This window comes from Alligator mississippiensis, chromosome 1 (genome assembly GCF_030867095.1).
Source record: "Alligator mississippiensis isolate rAllMis1 chromosome 1, rAllMis1, whole genome shotgun sequence".
Lineage (NCBI taxonomy): Eukaryota > Metazoa > Chordata > Crocodylia > Alligatoridae > Alligator > Alligator mississippiensis.
The window spans coordinates 326,362,315-326,379,427 of record NC_081824.1 but is presented as its reverse complement, the minus strand read 5'-3'; the positions used below and the strand labels follow the sequence as shown (position 1 = coordinate 326,379,427).

The 17,113-nt window shown below is 45.0% G+C and overlaps 1 long non-coding RNA gene across 2 annotated transcripts; it reads right to left on the bottom strand.

Moving 5' to 3' along the window:
• Nucleotides 1–8,376: 8,376 nt before the first annotated feature.
• LOC132247753 (uncharacterized) lies at nucleotides 8,377–16,764 on the bottom strand. 2 transcript variants are annotated; one of them, XR_009459146.1, is made up of 4 exons: nucleotides 16,688–16,764; nucleotides 13,928–14,063; nucleotides 9,589–9,716; nucleotides 8,377–9,003 (listed from the first exon to the last, which is right to left on the bottom strand). It is a non-coding gene; the product is annotated as an uncharacterized LOC132247753 (long non-coding RNA). The 2 variants fall into 2 exon arrangements; XR_009459145.1 differs by having other exon boundaries at nucleotides 8,377–9,716.
• Between the last annotated feature and the right edge of the window lie 349 nt (nucleotides 16,765–17,113).

Genomic DNA, 17,113 nt, shown 5'->3' with positions numbered 1-17,113 from the left:
GGCCAAGGCACTTAAGGGAGCCCACCGCTGCCCCAGCCCTGGTACAATCTGAGGGCAAGGCAAGAGCCCACAGGGGGACACTTGCCTGCCTGTACACAAATGCCAGGAGCTTGGGGAACAAGCAGGAGGAACTCATCCTCCTGCTTAATGCAAATAATTATGATGTCATAGGGATAATGGAGACCTGGTGGGACTCTACCCATGACTGGACCACAGGTATAGATGGCTATACCTTGTACAGGAGTGATCGAGTAGATGAAAGGGGCGGGGGTGTAGCTCTCTATGTTAAAGAAAGCTACACATCCCTACAAGCTGATGTTGGTGATCAGGGTGGACAACTGGAGACCTTCTGGGTTAAAATCCATGGGGAACATGGCACAGGGGACACAACGATGGGAGTCTACTACAGACCTCCCACCCAAAGTCAAGGACCAGGAGTTTGTCCAGGACCTGGCTGAGGCCTCATGCTCCAGGACCATGGTTGTCATGGGTGATTTCAACTACCCAGACATCTTGTGGGAGGATCACTCAGCAAAATCTGAGTGGTTGCAAAGATTCCTATCGTGTGTGGATGACCTCTACCTGACTCAAGAAGTCTACAGGCCAACAAGAGGTAAAGCGCTGCTCGACCTGGTACTGGCTACTGGGGGTGACCTTATCGGTGACCTGGTGATCGATGGGAAGCTGGGTGACAGCGACCACAAGCTGATCACCTTCATCATCTGTAAAGCTGGCAAGTCAGTCAGCAACACTGAAGTCCTTGACTTCTGGAAAGCCGACTTTGACAAGCTCAGGAGGCTTGTCAGTGAGGCCCTAAGGGACCATGACCCCGGGGGGGGGAGTTCAGGAAAAGTGGTTGCTCCTCAAGGGAGCGATCCTCAATGCACAAGCTAATTTTATTCCATCTCGGAAGAAAGGCAGCAAGAGGGCACAGCAGCCCCCCTGGCTCTCCAGGGATCTAGCAGATGTCCTGAGGCTAAAAAGAAAGGCCTACAAAGGATGGAGGATGGGATTCACTTCCCAAGAGGAATATTCTGCACTGGTCCGGTCCTGCAGGGAGCAAACCAGGAAAGCCAAGGCTGCAACTGAACTCCAACTAGCTTCGAGCACCAAGGACAATAAGAAGTCCTTTTTCAGATATGTGGGGAGCTGGAGGATAAGCAAAGGCAACATTGGACCCCTGCTGAACCAGATGGGACAACTGACAACTGATACCCAGGAAAAAGCCAACCTATTAAATAGGTACTTTGCGTCGGTCTTTCATCAGTCCCATGGGAGGCCCATGCCCACTACAGGACAGGGAGGTCCAGGTGAGGGAGATCCCCTGCTGTCATCAATGCTGACCTCATGAAGAAACACCTTGAGAGGCTGGATACCTTCAAGTCAGCTGGCCCTGATAATCTACACCCCAGGGTACTCAAGGAGCTGGCGAGCATCATAGCCCAGCCACTGGCACGGATCTTTGAGAATTCCTGGTGCTCTGGTGTAATGCCTGAAGACTGGAAGAAGGCCAATGTGGTGCCTATCTTCAAGAAAGGGAGGAAAGTGGATCCGGCAAACTATAGGCCCATCAGCCTGACTATCCCAGGGAAGATCTTAGAAAAGTTTATTAAAGAGGCCATCCTTAATGGACTGGCCAACGCCAACATCCTGAGGGATAGCCAGCATGGGTTTGTTACGGGTAGGTCTTGCTTGACCAATCTCATTTCCTTCTACGACCAGGTGACCTATCACCCAGACAAGGGAGAAGAGATTGATGTCATATATCTTGACTTCAAAAAAGCCTTTGATCTGGTATCCCATGATCACCTCTTGGCGAAACTGGCCAATTGTGGCCATGGGTAGTAATTGACAGAAGTCAATCATCATGGTGCCCTTTGACCAGTGGAATCCCCCAAGGCTCTGTCCTTGGACCCATATAGTTCAACATCTTCATTAATAATGTGGACATTGGAGTCAGAAGCAGACTGGCCAAGTTTGCCAATAACACCAAACTTTGGGGCAAAGCATCCACACCAGAAGACAGGAGTGCGATCCAGGCTGACATGGATAGGCTCAGCAAATGGGCGGATGAGAACCTGATGGCATTTAACACTGAAAAATGCAAGGTTCTCCACTTTGCGAGGAAAAACCTGTAGCATCCTTATAGGCTCAGCAGTGTTACACCGGCTAGCACTACGGAAGAAAGAGACTTGGGGGTCATCATTGACCACAAGATGAACATGAGCCTTAAATGCAATGCTGCGGCTAGTAAAGCGACCAAAACACTGGCTTGCATCCATAGATACTTCTCAGGCAAATCCCGGGATGTCATTCTCCCCTTGTACTCAGCCTTGGTGAGGCCACAGATGGAGTACTGCATCCAGTTTTGGGCCCCACAATTCAAAAAGGATGTGGAGAAGCTTGAGAGAGTCCAGAGGAGAGCCATGTGCATGATCAGAGGTCAGGAAAACAAACCTTATGACAACAGGGTGAGAGCCATGGGGCTCTTTAGCCTGGAAAAGCGCAGGCTCAGGGGTGATCTGATGGCCACCTATAAGTTTATGAGGGGTGACCACCAGCAACTGGGGGAACATTTGTTCACCAGAGCGTCCCAAGGGCTGACGAGGTCGAACGGTTACAAACTACTGCAAGACCGTTTCAGGCTGGACATAAGGAAGAATTTCTTTACTGTCCGAGCCCCCAAGGTCTGGAATAGCCTGCCATCGGAGGTGGTTCAAGCACCTACATTGAACACCTTCAAGAGTAAATTGGATGCTTATCTTGCTGGGATCCTATGACCCCAGCTGACTTCCTGCCCTTCGGGTGAGGGGCTGGACTCAATGATCTTCCAAGGTCCCTTCCCGCCCTAAAATCTAAAATTTAAATGGGAGTTCTCTTCAGTAGCTATCCTGTGAGTAAATTTAGGATATCCTATGTCCCTGAGAGAGATATCTGAGTCACAATTCTTCCTGCGTTTCCTCTTTGCTCTTCAGGTGAGAATGTAGAGTTGTAAATTGTTGCTGGTCTATGCCAAGAATAAATTTCCACTCTTTTTCTTCATCCTTACTTCTAAGTCAGGTTAGTAGAGTAAGTTTCCACCCACTCCTTACCTCTTTCTCAATCCCTCAATTCTTCGTAAAAGAAGTTCCACTTCCCTGAAATTTGCAGAAATTAACCTTGCCACACACCGAAGGAATACCACACTCATGCATAGTCCTGTTATGACTTATGGGTGCAGCAGAACACATGTCTATTTCAAATGGCAAGAGAGGGCCTCATTGTCTGAAATCCAGGAAGCTGTCTGTGTATGAAGGAAGCTAGAGAACTAAGTATTTATCCTAGAGGACTAGGGTGAAGCTAACACATCTTGGTCCTAACTGCAAGGACTCACTGGTGAGTAGGAGAATGATTTAACGAGGGTGATCTATAGTTGTTAAAATGCTGAGATACATGTTAGTGTATTCATTTTTCTTCCATGAATGTAAAGGAATAAAGTTTCATTTAATTATTACACATGAAAAATTCCTGAATACCTTTTAATATCCAAGCACTGTTTTTCATGTGTATTTATCATATTTACCCAAATCTAGGACAACCCTGAATATAAGATGACCCCCCATAATTAGATTCTATATGTGAAAAATTATAAATTTATCATTTTCCATGTATAGAATCTAATTATTGGAGAGTAGTCTTAAATTCATTCCTCCCACTGCTGCGGTAGGGAACACAGTAGGGGGGGGAGACAGCAAGGGGACAGGTTGTGAGGGGGCAAGCATTGATAAGAGCAATGGGGGAGCAGTGGGGAGGTGGTGGGGGTTGGAAGTCAAGCAACTTGACCTGTGCCCCTTGATGCCTCATATCTTGCTCCCCTTCTGCCTGCCTCCTCCATGCCTTCACCCCCTGGCAACTGTCCCCCTGTTGCCTGCCTCCTCTCTGGTCCTCCCTGCTGCCTCGACCCACCCCGCCTTTCACCACCTCTGCCCCATCCCTGCCTACCATTACTCTGGCTCCAGCAGACACCAGCCCTGGGGCACCTTGCACATGTTTGCTCTGGACCCAGCCTGGCCCAGTAGCAGCAGAGACAGTGGCAGCAGCGCTGGACCACACTCTGGGGCCTGGGCAGAGCTGCTGCTTTTGCATCAGCCACTACCAGCACAGGTTGGAGCTGGAGCAAATGTGCTTCATGCCCCATGCTGAAGCAGGGATGGAGGCCGTCAAAGCTGGAGTAAGGGTAAGCAGCAAGAAGCGGGGGACGAGGTAGGCAGACTCAGAGGGAGAGGCGGCAGAGCTCCTGCCCTCTTGCCATCTTTCCTCTGAGAGGCTGCAGAAATTCATTCTGAGAATAACCAGCTCTCTTGGGGAAAAGACAGGAAGGGATAAATAAAAGAATTGGAGTGGAAATGATGAGTTATCAGCAACCCAAAGCAGAATGGGACTGTTTATCTTAATATGCATGCGCAGAGTAGTTAAGCATCTCAAATCTAGGGAGAACACATGTACACAGGGTCTGCCCATTCTTTCCATCTAATGTTTCTTTGCCACAACCCAATTAAACAATTCATATTTGCATTTTCAGATAACATAAACAATAATACCATGACAGGATAATATATTGTTGGACTGTGCAACTAACTGGAGATAAAGAGTAGGGATATGTTTTCAGAGGTTAAATATGATGGAGTACTTATCTTGACCCTTTTTCCACTTAACCATAGAGTCTGTGTTCAGAGTTTATTTTACCATCTAGCTGAAAATATACAAGTGTTGCAGTTTGAGTTAAGATGCAAATTTGTAAACACCATCTTATACATTTGACAGTAAATGATTAGCTTCTAACATTGCAAAAAATAGCCTTAGATGAACAAGTGCTAGACATTTAGAGTGCAAAATGAAAGGAATAGATCTTGTTTTGTAAGAAATCATCTTCGTGCTGTTCTGAATTCAGATGAGGATTCCCTCAGTGAGGGAAATTTAATTTAAATCTGCCACTTTCTACATTTAAAAATCCCTTCCTTGATATCAGGTGTATTCAATTCCACTTTAGGATTAAGCAGTTTTGCAATATTTTACTAGAGAAAATAAAAGTTAAACAAATACTTTTAACACTACTTAGTTTACCTTATCTATTACATAATAGATTTAATCTACAGATCATTTTTTTTTAAATGCAAAATGAGCCAGATCCCTAGCTCGGGCCTAGCCAAAGCTCACCGAAGCCATGGAAAACTGTGCTTTTGATGTGAGTGGGTTTTGGATGAGGATAGCTCCATTGGCTAAAGTGTTATCTTTTATTCCTCCTACAGTTACAAACAGTGAGCCCATTAGAAGTGTCTATACTAGGTGCTCTTAGGACCTTAACCTAGTTTTATGCATTACAGTGTGTAAATACTTCTGAGGATCTGGACCTTACTTCCCTGATGCACAGACTTCATACCGTGCTTCAGCGCAGCTGACCTTCTTGTTGGCTTTCAAGAGAACTAGCTGATGTTTAGCTATCATCTGATTCCTACTTTTAGATGAGGGTGGAAGAGGGGGTAGGCAGCAGGCTCATCTCTCCCTGCAGGGCCATCCGCTCTGTGACTTCATGCTGCAAGACTGTATTGGTAGTGGTTGTCCTGTACCCTGGTACAGCTGGCGGTGGTAGTGGTGGAGGAAGAAAAAGAGGTGACCATGCTCTTGAGAGTTTATAGGCTGGGAATGGCAGCTGGTTTATAGAGTCTGATTGGGTGCAGTTTCTGGTATACCTTAGCCCATAGGGCATATAGGTCTTCCTAGGGGTCACAGGAAACAGGATTTTTGGAAAGGAATTGAGAACTGGGGGTTACAGTCTCTGAGATGGTTGAGGACAACGTTCCTAAAGGTACTTATCCTTTGGAAGAAGCAGAGGGTACTGCAGAAGGAGGAACAAAGTTCTCTCCATATCACATGCCTACCAATAATAGGACAGTGGATGTGAGGTATCTGTCTTGCAGAATTCGGCATGATTCTGATGTCCCATCCTTCCTTTAGAGCCTCTGATGCTTATTATTCTTCTCCCTCCCATCTAACTTTGAGTAACAAGTTTTCTCTGCTAACTTGACTGGAAGAAGTGAGAGGCCAGAGGGTGGCTATATGTACTAACACTGCAAAGACTGATGTTGCAATAAGTTAGTAGTTTGAATTGAGGGTTCATGAGCTTGTAGGAGTGGGTGATGAAACAAGGTAGAGATAACAAGATGAGTCAGATTTGGGCAAGGTCTTGCTGTAGCAGGAAGTCGGCATGGTTTCCCTATCCCTTCCAGGTCCATGCTTTTGCAAATGATAAGGCAGAGATATCAGCCCACTCAACCACAATAGGGTCTTTTGGGGAGGATTTGTTGCTGTCTCCCATATTTAAAATCACTGCCCATTCTCTTGTGGCAGATAGGAAGAACTTTGGGTACAATGAGGAGGCTGGGATGATGTAAAGAGTGAAGGAAGTACTCAGTGCATGAGGGTGGGAGAAGGGATAGGCAGCAGGTTCATCTCTCCCTGCAGGGCCTTCCACTGTGTGACTTCATGCTGCAAGAGTGTATTGGGAGTGGTTGTCCTGTACTCTTGGTGGGAGGTGCTTTTAATTAGCTCCGAGAGCTGCTTTAATTAAAGTGCCCAGAGCATCTCATGTATCAGCTTCCCCATGCTGAAAAATGGCAGCGGGGGTGCTTTAACTAATGCTCATCGAACAAGCTTTAGTTAATGTGCCCCTGCCACCATTTTTCAGTGCAGAGATGCTGGAGTGCGTTAATTACCAGGCTCCAGAAGACTCGATTAATCAAGTCAGCTCTGATGAACTGTAATTACAGTGCGTTGGAGCAGCTTTGCTGCTCATGTATAGGGGCCCATAGAGTCAAGCCAGTTTCACCTGGGTTAGTTTCTTGCTGCCTTTTTTTTTGATTAGGACAGAGGTGCATGTCATGTTAAGGCACATATTACTCCACTGATAGAATCATGATATGCCTGTCATAATTGTTACTGGATATGGATATTTTTGCATTTAAGAAATTTGATGTTTTATTTAATTTTTTGTATTCCCATATTAACTATATAAACCTGTAGGCTGGCTTGGCTCTTCTAGAAGTGCCTTTGTTTTGTCCATATTGCCCATATGCCTAGTGAGCCAAAATGCTGGAAGAGTTCTAATAAAGAAATTGCAACATCTGTTAAGAGACAGCTAGTTGGTCACAGATGGGACTAGGCCCAACTACTTCAAAATACCAGTAGTTCTTAGTCAGTAACAGTAGAACACAGAGTCCTTCCATATAGAAGCAAAAACTTTGACTTCTGACCTTTTACACCCTGTAAAAGTACCAATCTCGCATGAAATAGGAATGTGTTATCCTGCCAGCACAGGGACAGGCCTAGATCACACCACTTAACTGTTTTTATCTTATCTTTGCTAGCTTGATTGGCTCTGACCAAAAAGGTTAGAGAACTTCGATGCAGACTACTTCCCAATAATTATGGTCTCAGTCTTGCAAGCAGCTAAGTGCTTAACTGTAAGCTTTTGAGTAGTTAATGGAACTACGTGTGTGTGCTTGAAGTGCCCGCAAAATAGGGGTGTAGTTAATCTATAATCTAACCATAATAGAATGCTACCCATAATATAATCATGAAAATGAGGGGTGCTAAGATAAGACTTCTAAAATCATTTCTTATATGCAAGGGAGGTCCTTATACTTTTGGCTAGTCATGAAAATGATTAAAATGAATAAAGTTCTGAGCTCCCTTTATAATGTAGGACTCAGGCACTCAGTGGGTGTGTCTACATGAAACACTTACTGAGGAGCTGACCAGTTAGCTGTGCATTAAAGTCTCAGCCTCTACATACCGTCCTATTAGGCCTCAGTAAACTAATTAACTCTGCTGTAAGTTAATATTTGTAAATACAAGTACTATCTTATGGTGGTGTAATTTAGTGCACACAAGGCACATACTGACGTACCCTCATGCCCCAGCCAGCTCCTCTGCAACACATTGAACCAAGTCAGAACAGCCCCGGGAGGCTGACCCCCCAGACCTCTGCCAGCCAGGGCTGCTCTGACCCAGCTTAATATACTGTGGTCCCAGGTGCACATGTAAACACAGCTCTCAGGAGCTATGAACTCCAGTTTGATACGTGCTGGAGTGTACAGCTTCACATTAATTACATGTGTAGATGTGCCCAATGCTATGAGAAAATTTCCCCAATGGGTACTGCTTCCAGAGAGGCTACAGCAACTCATAAAATACACCTCTGGTGCTATTATGTGAAAATATTCAGAGGCCTCTGCATAGAAGAGTTTTCTTTGTTAAAACAAGAGCAGTTGGTAATTTCCCTGCTTAGCTCCTTTAATATAAGGAGCCAAATGTCAAAGAATGTTGGCATATGCCTCCACAAAAAAAAAAACAAACCAAAGCCTCTAAGCAAATTATTCTCACAATAAATCATCTGCTGGAAGAAAAAAAAAAAAATCTCAGTAACAGTAAACTAGTCATAAAGAGGTTGTCCCCATTTCTGGGAAGTTTATTAGATGGGTAAATAACACCTGGTGTGACAGAAGAATACAGGGGTGGCGAATACACATGCTAGCAAATGAGTGTTTTGGCAGACAGTGCACTCATCCTTTTAATTAAAAGGCTAATCAGGAAGTTTAATTACTTTGCTCTGCTCATTTGATATACCTACAAAATAAACATATGGCAGTGAATTAGCCACAACAAATTACTGCAAATTAGATCACTTAAACTAGAGAAGGAGAAGCAGCCCTATAAAAGAGGTAGTAACTCATTTCCTTGAAAGTGGGAGAATACAAAACTGTCAGACTCTGGAGAGGTTTTTGAAACAGTTAACAATATGGAAAAAAACATTTCGCAATCAACTTATAACCATAGGGAGTCAGACAAGGTAATCTGCTCTGTGCTGCACCTCCTATCTCCTGCTCTCTGTGCATTTAAAAAGGAAGAAAAGTGTGTTCTCACATCATGTCATCTAACATGTGGAAAGTAACACGATGTAAAATCCTGATGAAGACAAAAAGGCAGATAAATGTACACATTAGTAAGTTGAGGCAAACTGGGAACAAGCTTTTTGGGATGACCAAAAAAATGCAGGTTTCCCTTAAAAAAAAAAAAAAAGAGCAACTTCATTGTCAAATCTCAGTTTCCTCACTACTTGGTCAGCATGCTTAACTTGAAAATAAATAATTGATTATGCTACTGATGAATGAGTTAAGTAATCAGGCCATCTTGTGGGCAACTGAGGCAATAGCAGCCTCTTCTGAAAAACATGATGCCATCAGGTCTTTGTGACAGGGAAGTCGGATGTAGAATATGTTAGTATTCTGTTGTTCTGCAGGTAAATTTAACTAAATTAAATTTAACTAGCAGAACAAACTTAATTCAGCATAAGTTTTATTTTAGCAGAGAATGTCAGCACATAGGAGCATTTTACAAACTATAACAATTGATTCAAGGGGTATTTCCAGTTGATACCATTTATTTTGAACATTTGTAGGCAGGACCCACATCTTCTATTCTGTTATAAATCAGAACACTTGGAAGCCTCAATTTTGAAGAAGTAAGGAATGTGGTCATATAGGGACAAACCTGTAATATGCTCTAGTGGTAGTTTGGTTGTAGTTACAATTATGGGAAGGTTAACTGAAGAAACCTTGCCGCATCTTGTCCATCTGTAGATGAGCAAGGTTCAGTTTCTACATTTCTGAAGACCAAACCTTCAGGAAAAAAAAAAAAGAGACAGGGGAATAAAGACAGTGAATCCACCTGCTAGTTGCAATTTAACAACAAATTTAATATTAAAGTCTTAATGAATCATGCTTATCAGATTTATGAGGCAAAAGTAAATAATAACCAGAGCAAGTGTTTTCCTAGCCTAAGACCATTTAAAGTTTTTAAAATAATAGTTTTATGTTTACTCCTCTGAGGTATTTAATTAGTTTGGTAATTCATTGATATGTGTTCATAGATTGCTAGTATCTTTAAAAAAAAAAAAAAATTCCAACTTTTAAGTCTCTGCATCTTTTTCCACCATCCCATTTCCCTAGAATTTAACTAACAGAATGCACTTCAGTCTTCATTTTAAGACTTTCTGCTGCACCAGTGACCTAAGGAAGAGCTCTTTGTGCCCGTAGGTTTGTCTAGCATCTCTCCCAGCTATCCAGTTGGTCCAATGAAAGAGATCACAAAAACACACACACAAACCCCTCCTTGCTTCCTGTGCATTTCCTAGACTTTCACAGCTACAATGCTACAGGACTACTATTAATGCAAGATGGGTTTTGCTCACCTTCTCCTTGATAGTAGCCTGTTCAAGAACTTCAAGTTCTTGCAAGATCTTGATGCAAGTGAGGAAGCTTCATGACTGATCAGATCTGGCTGAATGCTCTTCCCATGAGATGTCAGGGTGGCTCAAGTCGCCCATGATGACCATGCACTGAGAGTGTGCAGCCTCTGCCAGTTCCCTAGTGAATTGGTGGTCAAGCTCTTCCTCCTGGTTAGGAGGTCTGTAATAGACTCCTACAGTTATATCCCCTTCACCACATTCTAAGCCAGAGGGTTGCAAGTCGCCCTCCTTGGGTGCCAATCTCTGCTTGTAGGAATGTGTACATAGAGAGCTACACCCCCGCCCTTCCTTGCAACAAGATGCCTCCTGTATAAGGTAGAGCCATCAATACCTGTGGTCCAGTTATCGGTGGAGTCCCACCAGGTCTCCGTTATCCCTATGAATTGTATTAAATTTTTGTTTAGCAGAAGTGCCAGTTCCTCCTGTTTGTTCCCCATGCTTCTGGCATTTGTGTATAAGCAGGTAAGCCTGCCACTGGAAGCCCTGGGCTTCCCTGTCCTTTTAAAAGAGTCCGGTCTTTGGTCTGGGGTAGGAATGAGTTTGCTGGTCTTGCCTGACCTGATGATTCTGTGGTTGTCACTTCCAGGGTTTGTACTAGTGATTGTCTGCCCGTCTCCCAGAAATCTTAGTTTAAAGCCCTGTCAAGCACTGTGATTGGAGAAACAGAAGCCTTTATTGATGGCACCAACACCTCAGTCTTTTGTTGATTTGTTCAATGCATCTATCCCTCCTGTGTCCATGACCTGTAACCAGAAGAATCGAGGAGAAAGTGACCTGGGCTCCTAACCCTCTGAGCCCAGGCCCCAGAACCCTGTAGTCGCTCATGCCCTGGCCAGGATTGCTCCAAGCCATGTCATTTGTATCCACATGGATGAGGAGCATGGGGTAGTGGTTGAAGGGCTGGATGAGTTCCACGTGGATGAGGAGCATGGGGTAGTGGTTGAAGGGCTGGATGAGTTTAGAAATCCTCTCTGCCACATCCTGGATACGGGCCCCAAGGAGGCAGGAGATCTCATGGGCCAGGGCATCGGTGTGGCAGATCGCTCTCTCTCTCCTTCTCAGGAGCAAGTTGCACACCACGACCACCCTGCGTCTCTTCTTAGGGGTGGCAGCCAGCTGCCTCCTGTCATCCAGAGCCGGTGCTTCTGCTGATGTCTGTGCTGCTGGTGTGAAAGGGGCGTACCTGTTGCCCAGTTCCGAAGGAGGAGTGACCCTGGTACTGTGTGTCCTGGGACGTGACATGACAGTCTTCCAAGCATCACTTGGGTGCAGCTCCCGGTTGATCTTCCTGTTGTCCATCTTCCCATAGTCAGGTATCTGTGCTTCTCTCTCTCTGTTCTTCAGGAAAAGAGCCTGCAGTAGTAGTCAGTCTTCTGTTCATGGGCCCTGATGGCGCTAAGTCTGCCTACCTGGGCCTGGAGCTCAGTCACCTCCAGGGACCTCACTAAAAGGAGCATACACCACAGGTGGGGTGACCTTGCTCCCACTCCCAGTTGCTGGTAGCCATGCCAGGCAGCCCCTGCAGCCTGGGGCCAGGGGCTCCATCTGGGTGGAGGCCAGAACCATGGATTCTGTCTGGGTGGGAGGCCTCAGTGGTGCAAGGGAAAGGAGCACCAGCTGGGGCTGAGCTGGGAAGCCACAGGGTACAGCATGTCCACACCATTGTATGAGATAATCTTCATCAACATAAAATTAAACTAACCAAGTTACCATGAGGAAAAGAATCCCTCTGTAACAATAGGATTCCCTCCCTTGGCTGTCATAATGTTCTTCCCATCTGGAGGGTACAGCCTTAACTTCCTACAAAAAAAATATTACTTTTGTTGTTCTTCTTCCCAGCAGTCCCTCTCACAACTTTCCCCCAAAGCAAGTGGAGGAGAAAGTAAGGGTGCAATTAACTCTTGAGGACTAGATCCGGGCTAGAACTACACATCTTTTCATCATCCAGTATCCCTCAAAGATGCATATATATATGCGCACATTTGTAGGTAAAGTAGACAAGGGCATTGCCTCTCTCATTGAGAAAGAAACAATCCATTCCATGGCTACACTAGATACACTTGCTGATGGGATCACACCAGTACAAAAACCCACAGAGCATTGTGATCTCTCTAGACATATGGTTTCAAGTTCACTTCCGTCCCATGTCTGCACTATATTATGAAAAGCATGATTTGTTTGGCGAAATCTTTGACTGGATCAACTATACAGGTGGGAGATATGCAAGATAAACCTTTCTCCTTCTCATGTGTACTCTAGACCATCATAGCCATAAGAATGATACAACAGCACTATATCATTGCAATTGCACCATTCTTTGAGTTCTTATCCAACACTTTCTCCCTCATGGGAGATTTGAAAATGTCTGGAGCACAAAATTGATTTGGGAGAAGAGGTCAAAAGCTTACAGCTCTCTGGAGAAGTTTCATGTCTCCAGAAAATGGCACAATTTCCAAATCCTTTTCTCAAGATGGAAACAACGATGAAAACCTCAGCTTTTGTTCTTTCTTCAGCAAGAAAGGTTTCTGCTGTAGTTTTTCAAAACTAGTCACAAGGTTCCTTGGCGCTTCTAAACACATTGTGAGGTTTTCATAGTACCTTGAAAAAGATAGAGACCCAGGAAGCACAAGGACTTATTCCTACAGCAGTTGTTCAACATACAATCCCTGAAATAACCAGATCCGTGCAATTCTTATGGATGATATTCACCCTATGGAATATTCTTTTTGGAGGTACAGTTATGACCACAAATCGCTGGGCCAAGTTTCTTGAGATCTGGGATAAGCATCAAAGCTACAGAGTTTATTAATGAGGAAAGAGATGTCATTCTATATTTGCATTGACCTACCCCAGATATTACACTGTCAAACCATAAAAGATGAGTGTGCTTCCATCTCATCAGTTCTTGGAACTTACCTCTCCTCAATAGTTACCATTTAGTAAGACACCAGTTTGGAGCTGGGGAGCCCAAATATTTATGCAAAAAGTAGAAGCATGATCATTGCATGAAAGCTGGCAAAAAGTGAATTGTCAGCCATTATTGTGAACTTGGAGTACATCTTGAGTGCTGCTGCTTGCATAGATACAGTGCTGTTGGGTTTTTTTTTCCTTAAGTGAATGAATCTGAGAGAAAAAACAAAAAAAAACAAACAAACCCCAAAACTTCTCATGGTATGGATTTTCCTTTCTACTGTACAGTCACAAGATAAGAATGAGCAGGACAATATACAGGACAACAAATAACAGAATTTAATAACTGTGTTCCTGTGTGCACACAAAATCTGAGCACTAGCTAGTATGTATCATGCAGAAAGCAGGGTAGAGATGCACTTTATAGACTAATTCAGTGGTTCTCAACATTTTTAGATTTGAGGCACCCCTTGATAGACTCAATGCATCCCTCATAGACCTGAGGCACCCATTCATAACTTTTGTGAACCGAGTGGCACCCTAAAAAAAAAACAAAAAACCAACCAACCAACCAACTAACTTGTTTATTACAGTTCTTATCTCCTTGCAGAGGGGCCAGGCAGTGGGGGCAGGGCAGTGACCAGGCTGGGAAGAGCCTGAGCATGAACTTACCTGCTTATCCTCTCACAACTTGGGCCACCCTCAAAGGGTCTTATGGCACCTCTGGGTGCTCCAGTACCCCAGTTGAGAATCGAACTAAATCAAAGATGCATCAGATTTCACGAGTCTGAGCCCACCTCATCAGATGCTGTGAAAGGACATGCACAGAGCAGTCTATCAAATAAATTAGAATCAACCATCTTCGTGCTGTATATACACAGGTAGGTTTGGCCATCAGGGCGAGGGACAAAAATTACACAAACTGGTATAAGTGATTGGAAACCGGTTCAAATCTGTAACACAGAAGTTCAGTACACAAATTGCTTTCAAAATGGCCAAAATTGTTTTAAGCTAAACCTGGATGGATGTAGTAGTATCAGACTTAACTGATTTAGGTTAAACCAGTTTATTGCCCTTCTGTCTGAGATCCCCTCCAACTTCAAGTTAACCCACAGTCCCCCTGCATCTCCGGATGCTTTGTACCTCCCCACAAGCCCCCGCCCCCCTTGCAGGGAGGGTGGGTCAGCTAGCCTTGGCCCAAGTTGTCTGCTCCAGCTGAACAGTGAGCCACACTCTAGCGCCTCCGGGCTCCTGACACGGGCCACTGCAAGTATGTGACTGCATTTTTAGAATCAAAATTGAATGTCTGCTTATTGGTTCAATCTATGCAGTTTAGACCAACCTGCAAAGATTGAATTGATTCAGCCTTGGGCTTTTTGACTCTCTGTACTTAGCCCTTCAGAACATACTACAAGCTAGTTGCTTGAATTGGGTCAAATAAACAGAATGGTTTTCCTTGGAGAGAGTGGGAGGAGAGGAAGTTTACAGCATAGTTAAGAAGCCTTTGTTCTCTATGCTCTTATCTTTCGTCTTCTCATGTTTCTGCATTTTTCCCAGATCTAACATGATGGTTGTGCCAAGTGGTAACGAGAACACTTGGTATAATCCCAGATAGTCATTTGTTCCAGAAATTTTTATTTTAGTTCAACTTATTGTATTTTACTTTTACCAGTTGTTTATGATGGCATATTTTGATGGAGCAGGTATTTAGATAACAGTACAATTTTAGATGCACACATAGAAAAACATGATTTAAAGTGCAGAATTGTTTCAGCTTCATGGGCCAAGAGTAATGACAATTTAGGCTACTCCAGTGACCTGAGTGGGATTGCAGGGGCCTAGAAATCAGTTCAAGCTTAATGGCTATAGAGCACCCTTTTCTCTCAAGTTCACAGTAATTAAAATAACAAAGTGAAGTTACAGGTAAAAGTACTGTGTTCCACAGAGACACTCTTCAATGCATCTCTCTCCTCTTTGTTGGGCAAAACTCCATTTCATCTCTATTTTCTATGTTTTGTTCTGTAGCCAAGTGTTTTATTCTTTTCCATGGTCCGGGCAGGAACCCTGCTGTCTTTAGTTTAACTAGTCCATGAAATGGGACTGTATCAAAGCCTTCCTGAAAAATCTAGATTTACCAGGGTGTATGCATTTCCCATTATCCAATCTGTCTGTGAAATCCTTCAAAATATACATATCCATATAAAGCCAAGAAAGTTAGTGAGATGGGGTTTTCTTTTTAAAACACATATTCAGCCTACCCTTAAAGAATTAGGCCTCAATTACACAAAGCACATAAGTATATACTAAATGTGATAGTGAGGGGTACCTGACAGAATGGTCCCAGAGAAGCAAGACCCTGCAAAACTCCCTGGGCTGCACCAGGGAAGTGAATGTGAGCCCAGTAAGGACAGGAGATGGTCTTTACTTACCTTCAGAGGCAACAACGGTGGTGGAAGGGTGGTGGGTGTAGTGGCAGCCTGTAACAGGCTGGCCTTTTAGGGTTGGGACCCAGTGCCAGATGCCTGCCTGTTCAGGGCTAAATCTGTGCCTTGCTTTTCTGCTATGCCTTGATGAAAAATAATATAATTGCTGTTTCTAAGGCAGGAGGCTGCCCATTGCTTACCCTCCTGATGCCAAGGGCCTTGATACATGCTCCAACATCCCCTTATATGTCCTATGCCTCGATAATGTTTCTAAGCCTACCACCTGCCCTTCCTTCTGGAAGATACACCGGGTCTTCTATATCCAGCCTAGCACTCGGTCTCCAAGCTAGGGCACGCGCCAGGCCTTCACATAGGTGGCCTAGCACCCAGCCTCCAGTTGGGTGGCGCATGCTGGGCCTTTACCAATGCCTAAGTCAGTCTACCTTGTCACATCCAGTAAACAAGCATTCTCTTTCCTCATTTGGTAATTCTGCATTCTCTATTAGGTAGTTCTGCCCTCTCACCAGGGCCACTCATCTCACAGTCCCTCAACCAGGCCAATCTATACTCCAGGCCCCTCTCTCTGTGCCGCTCCACTATCGCTCAGCCCCTCTCTGGGCCACTGGGATCTTTCACCCATGGGGCTCAGGTAGCTGCTGCTGTGCCTGGCCCCTGTGCTGACGTCTTTCATCCTGTGGGGCTCAAGTGGTTCTTGAGAGACCTGGTCCCTAACACTGGGGTTTCTCACCCTGTAGGCTCAGGTGGCTGCTGCCGTCTGGCCCCACTACACTGGGCTCAGGTGTCTCCCTCTGGGCTTGCCTGGCCCAGCTCTCTTCCCTTGTTGGTAACCCACTTGTAGGCAGGGGCTGGGATTTTCAAGCGCCCCTCCTTGCCTTTCACCAGGGAGGTAACTGGCCTCGCATTTCCTGGGGACTCCCCACCACAGGGAGTCCCACCAAGCCACCCTTCCCTGGGCATGCCAAACCATCTCCATAGCTCCTACCCTTACCTCCAAGACGTTCCAGGAGCAGCTCAGCCTGATGTTGCCTCCTTGCCTGCTCAGCTCAGACTGCTGCTTCTCTCTCTGAGGGCTTAGGTTAAAATGGAGGCTGCTTTTCCCCCTCAGCCAATCCCAGAGCCCTCCTAGGGTCACATGTTGGCTTTGATGAGGCTAGCTCCTACCTGCCGGCTGCTCCACTGCCAACTTGAAACCTTAAAGTGGTGGGCACTGCAGGTGCCTGCCACATATCTCCTCCCCAAAGATAATTACTGTGGTGGCAGGGGGCATGGAACTCCCTGTGCTTGGTCTTCAGGCTGATGTTTCCCAGCCAATACACCATTGTAGCAGGCTGGCCTTTTAGGGTCAGGTCTCAGTGCCAACTGCCAGCCTGTTCAGGAGTAAACCTCCACCTCACTCTCCTGCCATGCCTTGATG